Raw genomic sequence first — 19,235 nt, 5'->3', positions numbered from 1 at the left:
TGCTTTTCACTTACTTTGCTATGAACACTTTCCTATGTCATCAATATCATTCCCTAATCTGGTTTTGAATGACCACAAAGTTTTCCTACAATAGCAGTAAGGTAATTTATTTAATGAGTTTTCTTTTCTTGGCCATTTAATGTTCTTCAATTTTGGTTGTATATATCTATGTTTATTTCAGTAGGTAAATTCTTAAGAGGGGAATTGTCAGGTCAAAGGAGTTCTTAGCTCTTTGCTACTATACTGCTTCCTTGTTCACTAAATTAAAGAGCACTATAACTAGAAAGATACTGCTTCAACTCAAAACAGGTGGCTTTAGGACAGAAATGGAAATTTCTGTCTATCTATCTATCTATCTATCTGTCAAATATTAACAAATCCTCATGTAAATTATTTATTTTATTTTATTTTTTTTGCAGTACGCAGGCCTCTCACTGTCGTGGCCCCTCCCGCTGCAGAGCACAGGCTCCGGACGCGCAGGCTCAGCGGCCATGGCTCACGGGCCCAGCCGCTCCGCGGCATGTGGGATCCTCCCAGACCGGGGCACGAACCCGTGTCCCCTGCATCGGCAGGCGGACTCCCAACCACTGCGCCACCAGGGAAGCCCTCATGTAGATTATTATTCCACATAAATTTTATAAGCCTCAAACTATACATAGTTTCAGAAACCATTCAGATAAATTGCTTCTCAAATTTCCTTTTACCTGAGCAGCTTGTAAAATATATAAATTCCTGGGCCCTATTTCTATAGCTTTTGAATTAGTAAATATAGCTTAGTTCTGGGTAACTTTATTATTTCTAAACTTTTTTCTTTCATTTCTTTCCCACGTGGAGAAAAGAGCAAGCCCACACGATTACTCAGGAGTGAGTCCTGGGCCTGCCATCTGTAATCTCCAGATTCATGGACCTCATGGATGTTTCCTGAGGTTTCACTTTGCTTTTCTCCCAGAAGATACCAACGGTACCATTTTATTTTCCCTGATGCATCAAATTGAAATGCTTGGCAAGTCAGTGTCACATTCTCTCCTTGGAAGACAGTGGTCCATGGAGGATGGAGGAAAATTACAGATTTTGGTTCAGTTGCTGTGGATGAAAGAGAAAGAATCTGAGGTGGAGTGGCTTGCAGTCCCCATCACAGTGGTGTGTGAGGCCCAGACTGGAGGTCCTGGATTTGGAGAATCCCTAAGAAATCCCCCTGGGAAGGTCACTGATTGCTCAAGTCTGTGTTTCAACCAAAGCACTCACCCAGAAGAAGGTGATTTCTGAGGGGATGACAGTGAGCAAAATGATTTCAAGAGGGTGATACCAGGCAAGGTTCACTGCCAAATGTCAATGGGAAAAAAATGGTAGGTTAGTCTGTTATGGAATTGGATCCTGGGAAATGTCGTCCCCTGCCCCTGCCACTTCATCATGTTCATAAACTCATAAGAACTTCCCAGGCAGTTGTTAAAATCACAATTTTGCACTTTCCAAAAAAGGATAAATCATATTAAGATTTTGGCACTGGAAAAAGCTTGAGAGATTAACTTGTCTAACACCTTCATCTTATAGATTATGCCCAGGAAATGACCAGAAAAATCCCATCATAGCTAATTGTGGTAGAGCAAGGAATGGACAAGTTGTTAGCTAGAATCCAGAGGTGATCTAATTAAGGATGAAACACTGGGCACCTGATTTTGGACAGGAGAGAGGTGGTAGTGAGTTCTCGCTATTTATGAGTCCTCAAATATCCAAAATACTCTTTGACCCAAAAGATTGTCAATTAAGTGTCAGAACTTGAAAAAAATGTGGGATACAGACAATTTGTCTTCTCCCTCAATCTCCTCTTTTTGTGCATTTCTTCCTTTTAAGGGCCCATTTTTTGGATGTTCTTATGCTCCCACACACATTTCCTGGAGGATTTTACTCCTAAAACTTTAGAGAATGCAACATTCCCACTGGTATCTCCACAGTGTGATGTTTTCAGGGAAGTTTTGCGGGCTTGCTGATTGGAGAACGTCTTATCCCAAGTACTGCACATTTAATATGGAGTTAAGATGTTCTGCTTTGTTATCTGGGGTCCATTTGCAATAGGAGTAAGTGCAGGACCTAGTGAAGGCCAGGAGTTGCTTGCACATTTGCTGCTTCTTCCAGGGAGGGTCAGAGGATGACCACGTGGCTATCCTGGCTCTTGGGCAATGCCAATAGACCAGGTGACACTTTCACATCTTTGCCGACCTCAGCAAGAGAAACAGGAGATATTAGAGATCCTCAGGCAATCATCACAAATATTTCATATTTATTAGGGAGACACTCTTATCCAGGGACACTGAAGTACATAAGAAAGGAGAACTCACCAAATTGTCCACTAACAGGAGCTGTAAAAATATAAAGAGACAGAGATGAGCACAGAGCAAGGAATCTTTGGCTTTTCAAAGGGAATGCTTGTTTTTTTTTCATTCATTTATTATTTCTTTCATTAAAATTTATTTTTTAATGTAATAGTCATTTGTCAGATGTCTATTTATACTGGTCATTGTGCTTGGACTAAAGCGTGAATTAAAAAGATGAATAAAAAAATGGTATCTGATAAAAGAAGTTGATTGGTGAGATAAACAGAAACCTGAAGCAAAATAATATAATTATAATACAGGGTATAAGTGCAGTAATAGAAATACACATGGGGCATCTTGAAGGCAGGAGGGTCACCCATCCCAGTATGTAGGGTCTGTATGTGTGAGTCAGTGTGTGGCAAAGAGGGTGGGTGGACCATGAAAGATACCTGAAGGAAGTGATGCTTGAGAAGACTGAATGAGAACATAGGAGTCAGCCAGGCAAAGGTGTTTGTGTGTGGCAAGAGCTGATGGGGGGTGTAATTAAGACAGAAAGGGCACAGATGTGAAGAAATAGCACTGGTGTTTAGAAGTTGAATGAGGGAGTGGTTCTGGAAGGTAGAGAGTTTACGGGAAATCAAATTAGACAGATAGGCAGGGCCTTATTTATAGATGGTACATAGCTATGGGTTCATCATAAAAGTAACAGGGAGCCATGGAAACGTTTCAAGTAGGAAAGTGACAAGATTAAATGTTATAACTTATTGGAGCACTCTGGCAGATGTAAAGCAGAAGGACTGGAGGGAAGGCAGAGCAAGAGATGATGATATTTAATTTTCTTCATAATGTTTATCTGAAATTATCTTATTTGCTTGTTTACTTTGTTTGTTTACTTTCCCTTCTCTAGAATAGAAGCTATGTGAAAGCAGGGACTTCTCATGTTCACCATATATCAGGCAGAATTTATAACAGTGCCTGGCTTATGAGATATTTCATAAACATTTATTGAGTAATGAATTAATTAAAGTACTAAGTTAGTAAGTACCTCTACTTGGGAGGATACGGGTTTGAGAAAGGAGTATTGGAGAGGCAGAGGAGGCAAAATTGACTAGTTTGTAAACTGATTACACATTCCAGATGAGGGACAGATTTGATTCATTCATTCAACAGAAATTTGTAGAATGCCAACTGCATCTAGGAACTGGAGAAGACAATGGAAACCCAGCAGTGAGCAAAAGGGATATTATCCCTGTCCACATGGGGGTGATGAGAAGTAATCCAAACCTAAGTGTTATGATCAGAGCAATGGATTATTTGCCATCTTCTAAATATCTTGGCACCATGGATTTATATTGTTTTATAAGTAGCTAATATTTTTCTGAGTGTATTCTATGTGGTAGATATTCACATACATTATTTCATGTAATCTTCTTAACTATCCCTATGAGGAAAGTTCTATGATTATCCCCATTTTACAGACCAGAAACTGTTTAAGTAGCTGTTAAGGGCAGAATCGAGTTTTTAACCCATTGATTTGAACCCATCCTGTTTGACCACAAAGCACATATTCCTGGCCATTACCCTATCCTGCTCCTTTGTTTTGGTGTTACACTAGGATGTGCTTCCTAGTTCTGGAGTATTCCATGCAGCTTCCAACTATGGGGTCCATTTTTCTCACATTGTGCTGCACCCCATCCCTGCCCCCTCCAGCTCCTACTGTCTATCTGTTTCATGAAGTCATTACCAGCTACTTGGCATATAGTTTGTTAACCACTTTTACCATCATTGGTAACTTTGCTTGGACAATTGTTTAACTGAGATCTTGTTACATAGATATTCCTTGTACATTGGCCTTGTTGAAGGCCCTTCTATATCATGAGCTTCCTAAGCACAGAAATGCTGCCTCCCGTGTCTTCCCATCATCCTTAGCACCTAGCATAGTGCTGTGTATTAATGTTACTAAATAATTTGTTGAACAAATGAATAAATATGTTTTATTCTAATATTTTCAACTTTGGTGAAAAATGAACCAGTTGATATGTGTGAATTGATAGACTTATACACACCCACAGGCACAAAGAGAATGTCACATGTTGGGAGTGACATGAGCAAGATGGTAGAAGAGGAGTTCTCTAGTCTTTGTCTCCACCCTCTACAGAAACAAAGTTTTGGCAGCCATCTACAAACAAAAACTGAGAGCTTTGAGATCTAGAGATTGTGAAACTCCATTGGAGCCCAAGACCAAGGAGGGCCACTTTGAAAAGACAAGCACATGCGCTGGTAGAAGACTCACTGACTATGATCCCAGCTACAGACTGAAAGCTGCCTTATTCTCCTGTAAACTCAACTCTAACTCCACTTGTCCATGGTCCTGACATGAGCCTTTTCTGCCAAGGAATCCATGCTCCTCCATGCCCTTGGTAGCAAGCCCAGCAGCCTCAGACCTGAGTTCTATTGCTGAAGCAGTTCTGTGACCAAGATCCAGTCCCACTGTACTGTAGTACAAAGCAGGCTTGCCTGCCCAGGGTTCTATCCAGGGACCCAGTGAAAGCCACACCTGTAAGCACCCCTGGCAACAGAACTTCATGTCTTGAACTTGACTGTGGTCCTTAAAGCCATCCTGTGACCAAACTCCAGTACCACTCTACTGAAGTTCAGGGAAGTCCTGACTGCCCAGGGACCAGCCAAGCAACCCAATGAGAGAATGCTCAGGGACCTAGCAGAAATCACACCCATCCATGTCCTTGGTAACAGGCTTGCCAACTTCAGACCCAAAAGTAGACCCAGCAATAATCATGAGATCCAGCTCCAGCCAAGCTCAACCATGATCCTAGAGGCAGTCCTATAAGTTTATGGAAGAAGCAAGAGTATTTAGCAGTTCAAACAAGTAAATACCAGAAAGAGTGTCTGCTTTTCTAAATTCACAGACACCAGTGCAGAGCTACACAGATCATATTTGTCGGGCAAATATGACAACATCAAAGGGAACTAATAAAGTTCCAGTAACTCCCCTAATGATCCATGAACTGCTTGACTAACATTTCAAAATAATAGTCTTAAAGAAGCTCAATGAACTATAAGAAAATGCAGACAAGTAAATTAATCCACAAACAATAGATAAACAAAATGAGAAGTTTAACAAAGAAATAGAAAACATAAAAAAGAACCAAACAGAAATCTTGTAGCTAAAGAATACAATGACTAACTGAAAAATTAAATAGACATCTTCAATAGCAGAAGGGATCATGCAGGAGAAAGAATCAGCAAATTCAAAGACAAGCCATTTCATATTACCCAGTTAGAGGAACAAAAAGAAAGAAGACCAAAAAAGAGTGAAGACGACCTAGGTGGTTTATGAGATAACATTAAACCAATCAATATATGCATTACTGAAGTCCCAGAAGGAGCAGAGAATAAGAGCAGAAAGATTGTTTAAAGAAATAATTTTAAAAATCCCAAATCTGGGGAGGGAATTGAACATCTAGATCCACGATTCCCAAAGGATCCCAAATAAGCTAGACATCAAAAGGTCCAAGATATATTATAATCAAACTCTCAAAAGTCAAAGACAAAGAGAAAGTTTTGAAATCAGCAGGAGAAAAGCAACTCATCACACACAAAGGAACACTAATAAACTTACAGTGGATTTATCAGTAGAAAAATTGTAGATCAGGAGAGAGTGGGATAATTAAAATACTGAAAGAAAAAAAACCTGCCAACCCAAAGTACGATACATGGCAAAGCTGTCCTTTGAAAGTGAAGGCGAGATAAAGACTTTCCAAGATAAACAAAAGCTGGGGAAGTTAACTACCATAAAACCTGTTGTAAAGAAAAGCTAAAGGAAGTTCGTCAAGTTGAAGTTAAAGGACACTAACTAGCAACATGAAATCACATGAAATTATAAAATTCACTGTTAAACGTGAGTATATATATGGTTTGACTTATGATTTTTCAGCTTTGTGGTAGTGCAAAAGCAATACGCATTTGGTAGAAACCATACTTTGAATTTTGATCTTTTCCTGGGCAAGCAATATGGGGTATGATACTCTCTTGTGATGCTGGGCAGCAGCAGTGTGCCAGAGCTCCCAGTCAGCCACACAGTCAAAGGGGTAAACTTACAACAATTCTGTATCTATACAGTCATTCTGTTTTTCACTTTCAGTACAGTATTAAATAAATTACATGAACTATTCAATACTTTACTATAAAATAGGAATTGTGTTAGATGATTTTGCCCAACTGTAGGCTAATGTAAGTGTTCTGAGCATGTTTAAAGCAGTTTAGGTTAGGCTATGATATTCAGTAGGCTGGGTGTATTAAATGCATTTTAGACTTATGGTATTTTCTAATTATAATGAGTCTATCAAGACATAACCTCATCCTGAATTGAGGAAGATCTGTATAGTTATATTCAGACTACTCTGAATACTGGGTCTTATTCTATTCAGTCTGCTATGAAAAAAATGCCATACTGGGTAGCTTATAAACAACAGTAATTTATTTCTCAAAGCTCTGGAGGCTGGAAAGTCTGATATCAAAGCAGTGGCAGACTCATCTCCAGTATAGTGCACTTCATCATAGACAGCTATCTTTTCACTGTAATCTCATATAGAAGAAAGCATAAGAGGGCTCTCTTTGGCCTCTTTTATAAGGGCACTAGTCTCTTTCATGATGGTTCTGCCCTCATGACATAATCATCTCCCAAACGCCCCACCATCTCCTAATACTATCACCTTCAGTGTCAAAATTTTAACATATGAAGTTTGAGGGGAAAAAAACATTCAGACCATAGCATCCTATATAGTGGTATATAAATCACTTTTAATTCTAGTGAAAAGAGTTTAGAAAGACAAAAGTATTAAAAATAACTATAGCTAAAACAATTTGTTAATGTATATACAATATAAAATGTGTAAATTCTGATGTCTATAACAAAATGGGGGGAGAACTAAAAGTGTAGAGTTTAATATGTGATTGAAATACATTTCTTAACTTAAATTGTCTGTTATATTTTATAAGGTCCCATAGTAATCACAAAGAAAAAAACTGAAATAGATATACAAAGACACCCAAAAGCTAAAACTATCTTGAACCAGAAGAACAAAACTGGAGGCATTATACTTCCTGACTTCAAATTTTATTACAAAGCTATGGTAATCAAAGCTAGCATAAAAATAGACATATAAATCAATGGATCAGAACAAAGAGCCCAGAAATAAGTCCACACTTTTATAGTCAACTGATCTTCAAAAGGGGTGCCAAAAACACGCAAGGGGGAAAGAATAGTTCTTTCCGTAAATCATTCTGCAAACACTGAATATCCACATGAAAAAAAAATTGGATCCTTATATCTCACCATGTACAAAAATCAATTCAAAGTAGATTAATGACTTAAATATATGACCTGAAACTGTAAAACTACTAAAAGAGAACATAGGGAGAAAGCTTCTTGACATTGATCTGGGACATGGGTTTTGGATATAACCCCAAAAGCATAGGCAACAAAAGTAATAACTAAGACAAATGGGATTGCATCAAAAATAAAAGCTTTTTCACAGCAAAGGAAACAACAATATAAAGAGTAACCTATGAAATGGGAGAAACTATACGCAAACCATATATCCAATAAGGAGTTAATATATAAAATGTCTAAGGAACTCTAAAAAATCAACAGCAAAATACAAATAACCTGATTAAAAACCAGTTAAGGACATGAATAGATATTCTTAATAGAAGACATAAAAGTGTCCAAAAGTATATAAAAAGATGCTCAACATTAGTTATCATCAGGGAAGCGCAAATCAAAACCAGGAGATAATACCTCATACCAGTTAGAATGGCTATTACCAAATAGACAAAAGATAACAACTGTTGATGAAGAAACCTTGTACACTGTTGGTAAGAATATAAATTCACACAGTCATTATGCAGAAACAGTATGGCAGTTCCTAAAAAAATTAAAAGTAAAACTATCATATGATCTAGCACTCCCACTTCTGGGTATGTATCTGAAGGAAATAAAATCAGTATCTTGATGAGATTCCTGCACTCCCATATTCATTGCAGCATTATTCACAGTAGCTAAAATATTGAAACAATCTAATTGTCTGTCAACTGATTAATGGATGAAGAAAATGTGGTGTATAATAATATTCCGCTGCGTATATATATGCAATGGAATATTATTCAGCTTTAAGAAAAAGAAAAAAATCCTGCCATTGTGACAACATAGATAAACCTACAGGACATTATGCTAAATGAAATAAGCCAGAGAAAGACTAATACTGCATGATCTCACTTACATGTAGAATCTGAAAAAGTTGAACTCACAAAAGTAGAGAATAAAATGGTGTTTGCCAGGCAGTGAGTAGGATGTAGGGGAACTGGGGAGATGTTGGTCAGAGGAAATGAACTTTCAGTTGTAAGACGAAGCAGTACTGGAGATCTAATGTAGAGTATGGTGACTAATAATGTATTGTTGAAATTTGCTGAGAGTTCATCCTGAGTGTTCTTACCACACACACACACACACACACACACACACACGGTAATTATGTGAAGTGAGAGAAATGTTAACTAGCTGATTGTGGTTATTACTGCATAATATATGTATATCAAAACATCTCATACATCTTAAATATATACAATTTTATTTGTCAATTATACTTCAATAAACCTGGAGGGAAAAAGAAAGAATGTCATGCATCTTAGGTTTTTCCCTTGCCTTGCCCACTTCCCCCTGTGAGTCTCGGGTTTTGTCTCCCCCTCCCTGTGTTCTTTATCTGACAATCACAGCTGTGGTTTGCATTTGTGTGCAAAAGAAGAGACATCTTTTTTTTTTTTTTTTCCAGTACGCGGGCCTCTCAATGTTGTGGCCTCTCCCATTACGGAGCACAGGCTCCGGACGCGCAGGCTCAGCGGCCATGGCTTATGCGTCCAGCCGCTCTGTGGCATATGGGATCTTCCCAGACCGGGGCACGAACCCGTGTCCCCTGCATTGGCAGGCGGACTCTCAACCACTGCGCCACCAGGGAAGCCCCTGGAGACATCTTTTGTATTAGAAAACTTTCCCTCCCATGTCCAGCACCATGGTATGGCATTGTCATACAAGGGATAAACCCTCCTCCTCTGCAGAGAGAAAACTAGGGTCTTCTCTGAATGAGACAATATGAACAAGCAAACGTAATACATTTTCTGGACTTTATCAAGTAATATTTGTTGTAGAAAAAAAAATGAATAAACCCTTAAGTGTTGTGGTCACTGTGGTTTCCTTCTTTGTAAAGTTGAAGCTCTGACCACGCTTTCAGCCTCAAGGGAGAAATCTCTGAGCTATACAATGAAGCCAGAGAATATAAGCTCCCCAGGCAGAAAAGAATCTCTGAGCAGGGGCTGAGCCCCAAGAAAAGGCCAGGTCCATGGCAGAGAGATGCTGTCCCAACCCCACCCAGGGCCTATGCTGAGCTGTTCTACTTACCCAGGACCAGCAGTGACACCCACAGCAGCATGAAGACTTGGCCTGCCCAGGGCTGAGCCCAAAAGAGAGGTTTTCTCAGGTATACCAGGTTTGGCCTTGATCTTACAGTTGTACACTCTCACAGTAGCCCCAAGGAAGAGATCTGAGAAACAGCTTTTTCAAAGAGCAGGATGCATTAGTAAATTAGAAAAAAGGAAGTGGAAGTACCCATCTTCAACTACTAATCAAAGTTTCCTGCCCAGTGATCAAAGTGAAAAAATAAATGATAGGGTTTTTAAAAAGCTCATATCCTTGACCCCACATTTCTATTGCTTGGAAAATACCTTAAGGAAAGTATGGAAGATAGCTCTAAAATAATGTTTTTGTGACATTATTCATAATAGCCAAAACACTTGAAGCAACATAATAAGACTGCTTAAGGATATTCTGATACATCTAAACAATGACATAAAATGCAGACATTAAGAATGAGATAAAGTTGCAAGACAATTTTAAAGGCAAGACAACCTTGATTAATGTGAAGAGAAAAAAGTGAGGAGTAGATTGGTATTTGTAGTATTAACACATTGGGGTAGATGTGAAAAATAGAGTACATGTGTATATAAACTGACAAAGTATCCTTTTTTATTTCCTGGAAAGTATACCTAAAATAGTGGTTATATTTGAAGAACTATGGATGGGAAGGAGACATTTTATTTTATGTCTTTCTATACTGTTTAACTTTTTAAAAATCACTATGTTTGTGAATTGATTTTATAACTTTTTAAAACTCAAGTTTCCATCCTGATATACTGACAGCAAAGATCACTAAGACATTAGCTGCCATGAGAAATGCCAGTTCCTTATTTTCAAATAGTTTTCCCCAACCTTTCTTTCTGAGTCCATACCTTGGTCTTCTTAAGGGGACATTTAATCTCATATCTGCAAAGCATATCACCTTACATATATTATGTTATATCCTACCTACTTCATTCTGAGACAAGAAAAGCATATAAGGGTAAATAGAGATTATTCCATCTTAGTCCAGCAGGAGGACCTCAAGGGAACAAAGAGCTTTTACTTGCTTTTGAAGCTAATACAAATAGCTCTGCTACATATATTCTTGTATAGGTCTCTCAGTGCATGTGGACATACATATCCGTTGAATATATACCTGGGAGTAGAATTCCTGGCTCTTAAAATTATTTTAGAAGGCTCAGTTTAGAAGGTACTGCTAAATTATTTTAAAAAGTGGTGGTGCTAATTCCTACCTTATCAACCAGTGTGTGAGAGTTCTTGTTGCTGAAAAATATTTACTGATATTGGTATTATAATCTTGTAAAATTTAGCCACTGTGCTAGGATTATCTGAATGCAGTTTTAATTTTCATGTCCCTGGTGAATTATGCAATTGAGCATCTTTTCATGTTCTAATTGGTGAACTGGATATTCTTTTAATCTCACTGGTCATTTTTTCTTTTCTTGCCTTAAAATACAAATTTTATTTCACCTGGCTTGCAATTTTTCTTTTGTGATATCATTGTCTGGTTTTGGTAGTGTGATGCTGGTCTCATAAAATGACTTCAGAAGTGTTCTTTCCTCTGCAATTTTTTGGAATAGTTTGAGAAGGATAGGTGTTAAGTCTTCTCTAAATGTTTGGTAGAATTTACCTGTGAAGCCATCTGGTCCTGGACTTTCGTTTTTTGGGAAATTTTAAATTACTGATTCAATTTTATTACTGGTAATTGGTCTGTTCATATTTTCTATTTCTTCCTGGTTCAGTCTTGGATGATTTTATCTTTCTAAGAATTTGTTCATTTCTTCTAGGTTGTCTATTTTATTGGCATATAGTTTTTGCAGATGAAATGACACTACAGATAGAAAATCCAAAAGATGCCACCAGAAAACTACTAGAGCTCATCAATGAATTCAGTAAAGTTGCAGGATACAAAATTAATATACAGAAGTCTGTTGCATTTCTATATACTTACAACAAACTATCAGAAGAAAAATTAAGGAAACAATCCCATTTACTATCAAATCAAAAAGAATAAAATACCTAGGAATAAACTTACCTAAGGAGGTAAAAAGCCTGTATACAGAAAATTATAAAACACTGATGAAACAAATTGAAGATGACACAAGTGGATGGAAAGCTATACCATGTTCTTGGATTGGAAGAATTAATATTGTTAAAATGACCATACTAGCCCCAGGCAATCTACATATTCAATGCAATTCTTATCAAAATACCAATGGCATTTTTTTCCCAGACCACAACAAATAATTTTAAACTTTGTATGGAAACACAGTAGACCTTGACGAGACAAAACAATTTTGAGAAAAAAGAACAGAGCTTCCAAACAGCTTGAAACTAGGTACTGAGATACTCCTCTTAGGAACTCTGAGAGGTCTTGGCACATCCTCAAATACTGGGAGCATTTAAAAATATAATAGGCTGTTTGAAGAAGCACAAAGATTTGAGAGATGACAAAGAGCTGGAGCAGGGTTGAATAATAAGTTTTATCTCCTACATGAGGCCACTCTTCAATATTGGGAGAGGTCTTCATTTCATCTACTGTATACAAACCATAACAGAGTCAAGCAAAATAAAGAAACAGAGGAATATATTCCAAATAAAAGAACAAGGTAAAACCTAGAAAGAATAAAACCTTAATGAAATAGAGATAAGTAATTTACCTGATAAAATGTTCAAAGTGATGGTCATAATGATGCTCACTGACCTGGAGAGAAGAATGGATGGACACAGGAAAACTTCAACAAAAAGAGGGAAAGTATGAGAAAGTACCAAATAGAAATCACTGCTGAAGAATACAATAACTGAACTGAAAAATACACTAGACAGATTCAACAGCAGACTAGATGAAGCATAAAAGAGGATGAGTCAACTTTAAGACAAGGCAGTAGAACTCACCCAATCAGAGCAGCAAAAAATAAATTGATTAATATTTTTTAAAGTGAAGATAGCTTAAGAAGCTTATGAGGCAAAACCCAATGGACACACATTCAACTTATAGGTGTCCCAGGAGAGGAGAGGGAGAAAATAGCAGAAATCTTGAAGAAATAATGGATGAAAACTTCCCTAACCTGGGTAAAGAAATAGACATCCAGATCCACGAAGTTCTGAGTTTAAATAAGATGAATCCAAAGAAACCTACACCAAGACACATTATAATTAAAATGTCAAAATTAAAGACAGAGAGAGAATATTAAAGAGCAGCAAGAGTGAAATATTTTGTTATGTACAAAGGAACACTCATAAGAATAACAGTAGATTTTTCAGCAGAAACTTTGCAGGCCAGAAAGGAGTAGGATGATATATTCAAAGTGTTGAAACAAAAAATAAAAAAATCCAACAAATAATACTCTACCCAGAAAAGTTATCATGTAACATTTAAGGAGAGAGAAAGAGTTTTCCATACATGCAAAAGCTAAAGGAGTTTTCACCACTAAACTGTCCTAACAAGAAGTGTTAGGAGGACTTATTTAAAATGAAAAAAAAAAGTTTAATATCTAACAAGAAAACATATGAAAGAAAATATTTCACTGGAAAGGTAAATATATAGTAAATGTAGTGGTTTAATTACTTATAAAACTAGTATAAAGATTAAAAGACAAAAAACAGTAAAAACAACTATTGCAATCATTAGTTAAGGGATATACAAGACATAAGGATATAAACTGTGAGGTGGAAAGTAAAAATGTTGAGATATAGGGATCAAACTTATGTTGTTATTAAAATAGAATGTTATGTTATTACACAAAAACCTCCTGGTAACCACAAAACAATCCTTTAGTAAATCCAAGAGAGAGAGAGAGAAAGAGTAATATAAGCATAACAGTAAAAAAAAAATTCATCAAAACCACAAAGGAGGAGAACAAGATTCAATAAGTGGTGCTGGGAAACTGGAGAGCTACATGTAAAAAGATGAAATTAGTACATTTTATCACACTATATACAAAAATAGACTCAAAATGGATTAAAGACCTAAATGTAATATGTGAAAAAGCTCTTAGGAGAGAACATAGGCAAAACACTCTTTGACATCAATTGCAGCAATATTTTTATGGATCAGTCTCCTAAGGGAAAAGAACCAATAGCAAAAATAAACAAATGGGACCTAATTAAATTTAAAAGTTTTTGCAAAGCAAAGGAAACCATCAACAAAATGAAAAGATAACCTACCGAATGGGAGAAAATATTTGCAATAAGCTCATAAAACTCAACATCAAAAACAAACAAACCAACAAAAAACAGAATTAAAAATGCAGAGAAGAATTCAATACACATTTTTCCAAAGAGGAAATGCAGCTGGTCAACAAACACACCACTAATCATCAAGAAAATGAAAATCAAAACCACAATGAGATATCACATTACACATGTCAGAATGGCTATCATCAAAAAGAAGACAAATAACAAATGTTGGTGAGGATGTGGAGAAAAGGGAACCCTTATACACAGTTGGTAGAAATGTAAATTGGTGCAGCCACTGTGGAAAACAGTATGGAGGTTCCTCAGGAAACTAAAAATTGAACTACCATGTGATCCAGTAATTCCACTCCTTGGTATACATCTAAAAAAACCAAAAACACTAATTCAAAAAGATACATGTACCCCAATGTTCATAACAGCATTATTTACAATAGGCAAGATATGGAAGCAACCTATGAATGAATAAAGATGTGGTATATATTGAATATATATATATATATATATATACATATATATATATAATGGAATATTACTCAACCAGAAAAAAAGAATGAAATTCTGCCATTGCAGCAACATGGATGAACCTCAAGGGTATTATACTAAGTGATATAAGTCAGACAGGGAAAGACAAATATCATGTGACCTCTCTTAGGTGTGGAATCTGAAAGAGGCAGGGGGTTTGGGGTTGTAGAAATAAGGGAATGAAAAGAAAAAAGGAAAATAATGTACAAGTCTTTTTGTAAGCAGCCTTTGGCAGGAAAGAGCTCTTTGCAGGAGGCCCCTTTTTTCTTGTCACTAAACTTAAACCAGGCACCCCTATGCTGTACTCATCTCTAGCACAACTTTCAAATCTTTTGATCACACAATACCTTGCTTAACCTGTTGGTTCTTTCTGTAGATCAAGGAAGTAGAAATGAAGAATAAGTAATTAACAGATGACCACATCTCTTCCTTAGCATCCCCTTCAGTAATCTCGTGAACAAACTGTGTGAACAAGACAGTATCAAAAGAAAGATCACAAGAATTTGACAAGCCTGCACACAAACCTGCATGCAGTGGGGGATGGCAACGACTCTGACCCCCTATCTCAATGATTAACTGAGATAACTTCCCCTTTTCCCTTTAAAACTTTCATGGCTGAGCAGAATCTTGGGAAGCGGATTTTGGGGAACACTGAGTCCACCATCTCCCCAGACTGCCGGCATTCTGATTAAAAGCAACTTTCCTTTCTACCAACATTTGCCTCTCTTGAGTATTGATTTTTGAGTGGTGAGCAGCTGGACCTGATTTGGTAATACTTTAAGAATATTGTAAAATTTATTGACATGAAAAAGCTGGATAAATGGAGAGTTATATCATATTTGTGGATAGCAACACAATAACATAATGACCTTAAATCTTACCACATTAATCAACAAATTCAAGACGGAAAAAAAGAAAGAAGAGAAGTAACAAGTTTAAGGAGGGTGGAAGGGAGTGACCTGGACACACAATAACCCTTCTCTAGTAACATCCTGATGAGTTAAGTATAAATGAATCAGAAAGAAATGGATTTTTTTCCCTTGAAATACACATGAGTTTAAGTACCAAGGAAAAATATGCTTGGAAAAAATGTTTTGTTAAAACTCACCCTCCCCAAAAAAGTTTCATTGAAGATGGAGTTTTGTTTTTCACTCTTTTAGTCATTTGTGGTTTGTCTCAGAAAGTAAAATGTGGTGGATATGCTTTTATTCTGAACTGAAAGTGATATTTATCCTGATAGCTTACCATATATTGGATGCTTACTGTAATACAACATCACAGCAGGTACTATGTATATATTATTTTATTTAATCTTTGCTTCAACACTAAAACAGTTAAACTGTGAAATAACACAGGCAATGTTCTGTCAGGTGAGTATTATTGTCCTCATTTTACAGATGAGGAAAACTGAAGCTCAGAGAAATTAATTACCTTAATTTCAAGTACCTTGTAAGCCCAAAGACTTACAGACAGTAAGTAGACTCACAGACAGTAAGTAGTAGAGCCAGGTCTGGAACCCAGATCTGTCTGAGAATGAGCATAACCAATTCAATAAAGAGATTCAACAGTCATTAACATTTGAATAGGAATCTAGGTAAAGCACTGCCCTAAAGCCATCTGTAGCAGCAACAGTTTCCATGGTTAAATGGTTATCTCAAGGGCAATATTAAGGACCTATTCTGGGTTCCTGATGGCAGGAAATGGAAACTTGGTATTCTGAAGTTTATAAGTAAGCACTGTACTATCTATAATAGTACAGATTAGAACCAAAGGCTTTTGGAGGACAAAGTGAGAGACATATTTAAAGTAGGACATGAGGAATTAACCACAGTAATCTCATGATCACTGGATAAACCTTTCAGTTCAAGGGCTCTGTCAATCAGAGGGTTGGAACTTCTCAGGTGCTCTGGCTATAGGCACCTGGAGGAAAAAGTGTCAGATACAGTGATGAGAGAGGATTGACAGAGATGAAGAGGGAGTGTTGGCAGCATAAACAAATCTGGACAAAGGGAGAATTTAAATATTACCATCAGGTCATTTTCCTGAAGGAAAATCTAACTGGCAACGTTCTGTCATGACAGAGAGGTAAAGGAGCACAGTCTCTGTTACCAGAGAGACTCAGAGCTCTGCCACTTACCAGAAGGATGACCATGAGCAAATTATCAAACTTGATCCCAAGTTTCTTCATCTTTATAAAGGAGACAACATCACCCATCTTATTAAGTTGGTGCCAGCCTATTCAAAACCCAGACCTGCATGAAACCAAAATCTGCAGTTCTTTCAAACTTCTATTCACTTTCTACACTACAGCCTTTTAACCAAATTGCCTTTATTTGTGGTAATTAATGCTTATTAAAAATCACTGGGTGAATGCATATATATTTAATAACTCTGTTGAAGTATAATTTTCAATGATAAAATCCATTTGTTTTATCACCGCAATCTAATTTTTTTTAAATTTCCACTACCCCAAATAGAAACTTGGCACCCATTTGTACTCTCCATTTCCACCCACAGCCCCAGGCAACAGATTACTAATTTACTTTCTCTATAGATTTGCCTATTCTGAGCATAGAAATTGATTCATACAATGTGTGGTCACTTAGTATGCTTCCAAGGCTCACCCGTGTTTTAGCATTCATCAGTACTTTGTGAATGTATGCTTTGTTTTTTGAACCTTCTTGGCTAGGATAACAAGGTTTGTTAAGAATCTCCTTGAATATTTCAGTTTCCTTGAAGGTACTGTCTACATCAACCTGAGTTTGATAAACAAGAGCAACAGCCAGAGAAAATAAGGAAAGGACATGTCTGATATCCCCCGTTAAACTTTCTAGGGTTCTGAGGTGAGATACCCATGCCTGTGGGTCACTTTGCATACTTGCTACCATTTCCCCGACCATGTCCAGAAGGGATATTAGGTCAGATTAGGCTGCCCTTGACTTCTGTCTTTGAATGCTGGACATTCTTTTTGTGTGCTGTGGCTTTGCTACCTTGAACAGGTAGCAAAGAACAAAAGCTCCCCAGCTTTCCAACTTTTTGCTAGTTCTCCAATCTATGTCCATTCCTCCATCTAATTCAACTTCTGAATACCCTCTATTCATTACTTCATATTGATTTTTATTTCTTATTAATTTATCTACCTGGTTACATTTAGAAAAAGTAATCAAAGCAGGTACCCATCATTGGGTTGTCAAGCAAATCTCTCCCCATCTTAAGATACATGCTGGACCTGCCAAGGTGACTCTCTACACAAAGACCCTTCTCCTTTCTGTGTTTTTTTTCCAACTTGGCCATCCCAGTACACCAACTGCCTTGTATATTCAGACTCTGATCATTGGCCAGGGAGGAAGCTTGTTGTATGGGAAGAACATTGGTATTCGAATTGGATAGACATGAAACTGAATCTTAGCTCTGTCATTTACCCTCTGGGGGACTTTGGGCAAACAATGCAAGATTTTGAGTCCCAGTTTTCTCATTTATAAAGCAGGTATTAATTATACTTGCCTTCTAGTTGTTGTCAGCATTAAATGTTTGCAAAGTATATGTCACAAGAACATAGTAGATGCTGCATAAATGGCAGTTATGAAGTTTATTAGCCTGCCACTCTGAACTCAGCTCTTTTTTCCATTCATGTAACCGAGCAGGACACTATGGGGCTTTCCCATGACAGACCCCTCCCCCACATCCTCGGCTTTAACTCCTCTCCGAAGTACCCAGACAATAGTATCTCATGCATATTTCCTGAGTTTTTCAGATGCTAAAAACCACCACCAAATGGAAGAAATTAACAGCTTGGTGATCATGAGCACATAGCACACAGACCTACTGGCGCCCAAGGGATGGTAAAGTTAACCGCCCTGTTACTTCAACATCAACCAATCAGAGAATTTTGCACGAGCTGATCACATACCCTGTTACCACCCTCATCCCCCAACCTGGACTTTAAAAATGCTTTGCTGAAGCCCTTTGCAGAGTTCGGGTTTTGGGGTGGGGCATGAGCCACCCGTCTCCTTGCGTGGCCCTGCAATAAACATTTCACTGCTCCAAACTGACGTTTCAGTTTGTTTGGCCTCACTGTGTGTTGGGCACATGAACTTGTGTTAGGTAACATTCTCCAAGGCTGCCCTCAGCCCGGGGCTTTCAGATCCAATTGTCTTCTAATCCCAGCACTAGCATAATCACAAATTCCAATGACGGGTTCAAATATTTATTTAGAAAGCATTTAGAAAAAGAGAGAACTTGTTTTGGGCCTGTTTGATTCTGGAAGATCCATTGGAGAAGACCTCTGACCAGCCACTTACGACTTGCTGGAAGCATCACAACTACATCTGGTTTCATGAACATATGACCTGCACAGTCACACAGGACCCAACATTTATAAAGGCCCTGAGCTTGGTCTAACACTCTGCTGTTCCCGTCTTGAAATTTCTAATAATTTTATCTTTAAATTGTGTTTTGTAAATGAAGTCTGACGGAACAATGGAGTCAGCACATGAGCAGAGAAGATACTTGCTATAGGTGTGTCCACTTTCCTTGCTGCCCAAATGCAAATAGCATTCAAATACCCCAGGAACACTTTCCTGTTGGATCCACAATATGTGTGAGTCAGCAAGACTCAAAAGGTGTACAAAGTAAACATATTACATCAATGAGTAACAGCCCTGAGAAGTCATGCTTTCCATTTGAACCAGAACTTGCTTTAAACATAGTAA

The 19,235-nt window shown here is 37.5% G+C and overlaps 1 protein-coding gene across 1 annotated transcript in view; it reads right to left on the bottom strand.

Annotated features, from left to right (window-relative positions):
• LOC308629856 (Fc receptor-like protein 5) overlaps nucleotides 1-19,235 on the bottom strand; it is a gene marked incomplete at its 5' end in the record, with an annotated part of 84,708 nt that overhangs the window by 35,296 nt on the left and 30,177 nt on the right. The gene's annotated exons all lie outside the window — the stretch shown is intronic.

Source organism: Mesoplodon bidens (assembly GCF_964165515.1).
Source record: "Mesoplodon bidens genome assembly, chromosome: 2".
In the NCBI taxonomy this organism is placed as follows: Eukaryota; Metazoa; Chordata; class Mammalia; order Artiodactyla; family Ziphiidae; genus Mesoplodon; species Mesoplodon bidens.
The sequence above is the reverse complement of the archived record's forward strand: the minus strand, read 5'-3'. Positions and strand labels throughout refer to the sequence as shown.